A 4,264-nucleotide genomic window follows, 5' to 3' on the forward strand; every position below is an offset into this window, starting at 1 on the left:
TGCTATCGCTCGAAAGATAGGAATGCCACACATGGGAGCTATTCCTTGCACCATTTGGTGAATCACACCTTCCACCACACTTTCACACATACCCTAGGTCCACTTGCAAGTTTTGGTGGCATTCCGGTGGGCCCGGCGGTGATTCCCCCCGATAACGGCGGTCTGCGTGCCTCGGGGGGTCTACCCCCCTAGATTTCTCCACGCGAGGTTCCACAAACATACTTTTTGATAGGTTTGGTTTTGTTTAGGCCATATACACATGGAAAGCTAGGTTTGGCACATTTTGGCACATTATAGCCACCGGTATACCCGCAGTGGGACACTTCAGCCTACAAGTCGAGGAATCTTCCAAGTGCTATCGCCCGAAAGAGAGGAATGCCACACATGGGAGCTATTCCTTGCACCATTTGGTGAATGACACCTTCCACCACACTTTCACACATATCCTAGGTCCACTTTCAAGTTTTGGTGGCATTCCGGTGCCCCGACAGTCATTCCCCCCTCCCCCCCGATAACGGCGGTCTGCGTGCCTCGGGGGGTCTACCCCCCTAGATTTCTCCGCGCGAGGTTCCAAGAACATACTTTTTGATAGGTTTGGTTTTGTTTAGGCCATATACACATGGAAAGCTAGGTTTGGCACACTTTGGCACATTATAGCCACCGGTATACCCGCAGCGGGACACTTCAGCCTACAAGTCGAGGAATCTTCCAAGTGCTATCGCCCGAAAGAGAGGAATGCCACACATGGGAGCTATGCCTTGCACCATTTTGTGAATCACACCTTCCACCACACTTTCACACATATCCTAGGTCCACTTGAAAGTTTTGGTGGCATTCCGGTGGGCCCGGCGGTCATCCCCCCCGATAACGGTGGTCTGCGTGCCTCGGGGGGTCTACCCCCCTAGATTTCTCCGCGCGAGGTTCCACAAACATACTTTTTGATAGGTTTGGTTTTGTTTAGGTTATATACACATGGAAAGCTAGGTTTGGCACATTTTGGCACATTATAGCCACCGGTATACCCGCAGCGGGACAGTTCAGCCTACAAGTCGAGGAATCTTCCAAGTGCTATCGCCCGAAAGAGAGGAATGCCACACATGGGAGCTATTCCTTGCACCATTTGGTGAATCACACCTTCCACCACACTTTCACACATATCCTAGGTCCACTTGCAAGTTTTGGTGGCATTCCGGTGGGCCCGGCGGTCATTCCCCCCGATAACGGCGGTCTGCGTGCCTCGGGGGGTCTACCCCCCTAGATTTCTCCGTGCGAGGTTCCACAAACATACTTTTTGATAGATTTGGTTTTGTTTAGGCCATATACACATGGAAATCTAGGTTTGGCACAATTTGGCACATTATAGCCACCGGTATACCCGCAGCGGGACACTTCAGCCTACAAGTCGAGGAATCTTCCAAGTGTTATCGCCTGAAAGAGAGGAATGTCACACATGGGAGCTATGCCTTGCACCATTTGGTGAATCACACCTTCCACCACACTTTCACACATATCCTAGGTCCACTTGCAAGTTTTGGTGGCATTCCGGTGCCCCGGCGGTCATTCCCCCCCGATAACGGCGGTCTGCGTGCCTCAGGGGGTCTACCCCCCTAGATTTCTCCGCGCGAGGTTCCAAAAACATAATTTTTGATAGGTTTGGTTTTGTTTAGGCCATATAAACATGGAAAGCTAGGTTTGGAACACTTTGGAACATTATAGCCACCGGTATACCCGCAGCGGGACACTTCAGCCTACAAGTCGAGGAATCTTCCAAGTGCTATCGCCCGAAAGAGAGGAATTCCACACATGGGAGCTATGCCTTGAACCATTTGGTGAATCACACCTTCCACCACACTTTCACACATATCTTAGGTCCACTTGCAGGTTTTGGTGGCATTCCGGTGCCCCGGCGGTCATTCCCCCTCGATAACGGTGGTCTGCGTGCCTCGGAGGGTTTACCCCCTAGATTTCTCCGCGCGAGGTTCCAAAAACATACTTTTTGATAGGTTTGGTTTTGTTTAGGCCATATACACATGGAAAGCTAGGTTTGGCACACTTTGGCACATTATAGCCACCGGTATACCCGCAGCGGGACACTTCAGCCTACAAGTCGAGGAATCTTCCGAAGTGCTATCGCCCGAAAGAGAGGAATGCCACACATGGGAGCTATGCCTTGCACCATTTGGTGAATCACACCTTCCACCACACTTTCACACATATCCTAGGTCCACTTGAAAGTTTTGGTGGCATTCCGGTGGGCCCGGCGGTCATCCCCCCCGATAACGGAAGTCTGCGTGCCTCGGGGGGTCTACCCCCTAGATTTCTCCGCGCGAGGTTCCACAAACATACTTTTTGATAGGTTTGGTTTTTTTTAGGCCATATACACATGGAAAGCTAGGTTTGGCACATTTTGGCACATTATAGCCACCGGTATACCCGCAGCGGGACACTTCAGCCTACAAGTCGAGGAATCTTCCAAGTGCTATCGCCCGAAAGAGAGGAATGCCACACATGGGAGCTATGCCTTGCACCATTTGGTGAATAACACCTTCCACCACACTTTCACACATATCCTAGGTCCACTTGCAAGTTTTGGTGGCATCCCGGTGGGCCCGGCGGTCATTCCCCCCGATAACGGTGGTCTGCGTGCCTCGGGGGGTCTACCCCCCTAGATTTCTCCGTGCGAGGTTCCACAAACATACTTTTTGATAGGTTTGGTTTTGTTTAGGCCATATACACATGGAAATCTAGGTTTGGCACAATTTGGCACATTATAGCCACCGGTATACCCGCAGCGGGACACTTCAGCCTACAAGTCGAGGAATCTTCCAAGTGTTATCGCCTGAAAGAGAGGAATGTCACACATGGGAGCTATGCCTTGCACCATTTGGTGAATCACACCTTCCACCACACTTTCACACATATCCTAGGTCCACTTGCAAGTTTTGGTTGCATTCCGGTGCCCCGGTGGTCATTCCCCCCCGATAACGGCGGTCTGCGTGCCTCAGGGGGTCTACCTCCCTAGATTTCTCCGCGCGAGGTTCCAAAAACATACTTTTTGATAGGTTTGGTTTTTTTTAGGCCATATACACATGGAAAGCTAGGTTTGGCACACTTTGGAACATTATAGCCACCGGTATACCCGCAGCGGGACACTTCAGCCTACAAGTCGAGGAATCGTCCAAGTGCTATCGCCCGAAAGAGAGGAATGCCACACATGGGAGCTATGCCTTGAACCATTTGGTGAATCACACGTTCCACCACACTTTCACACATATCCTAGGTCCACTTGCAAGTTTTGGTGGCATTCCGGTGGGCCCGGCGGTCATTCCCCCCGATAACGGCGGTCTGCGTGCCTCGGGGGGTCTACCCCCCTAGATTTCTCCGCGCGAGGTTCCACAAACATACTTTTTGATAGGTTTTGTTTAGTCCATATACACATGGAAAGCTAGGTTTGTCACGCTTTGGCACATTATAGCCACCGGTATACCCGCAGTGGGACACTTCAGCCTACAAGTCGAGGAATCTTCCAAGTGCTATCGCCCGAAAGAGAGGAATGCCACACATGGGAGCTATTCCTTGCACCATTTGGTGAATCACACCTTCCACTACACTTTCACACATACCCTAGGTCCACTTGCAAGTTTTGGTGGCATTCCGGTGGGCCCGGCGGTCATTCCCCCGATAAAGGCGGTCTGCGTGCCTCGGGGGGTCTACCCCCCTAGATTTCTCCGCGCGAGGTTCCACAAACATAGTTTTTGATAGGTTTGGTTTTGTTTAGGCCATATACACATGGAAAGCTAGGTTTGGCACATTTTGGCACATTATAGCCACCGGTATACCCGCAGCGGGACACTTCAGCCTACAAGTCGAGGAATCTTCCAAGTGCTATCGCCCGAAAGAGAGGAATGCCACACATGGGAGCTATTCTTTGCATCATTTGGTGAATCACACCATCCACCACACTTTAACACATATCCTAGGTCCACTTGCAAGTTTTGGTGGCATTCCGGTGCCCCGGCGGTCATTCCCCCCCCCCCCCCCCCCCGATAACGGCGGTCTGTGTGCCTCGGGGGGTCTACCCCCCTAGATTTCTCCGCGCGAGGTTCCACAAACATACTTTTGATAGGTTTGGTTTTTTTAGGCCATATACACATGGAAATCTAGGTTTGGCACAATTTGGCACATTATAGCCACCGGTATACCCGCAGCGTGACACTTCAGCCTACAAGTCGAGGAATCTTCCAAGTGTTATCGCCTGAAAGAG

Source organism: Lolium perenne, chromosome 5, assembly GCF_019359855.2.
Source record: "Lolium perenne isolate Kyuss_39 chromosome 5, Kyuss_2.0, whole genome shotgun sequence".
NCBI lineage: Eukaryota > Viridiplantae > Streptophyta > Magnoliopsida > Poales > Poaceae > Lolium > Lolium perenne.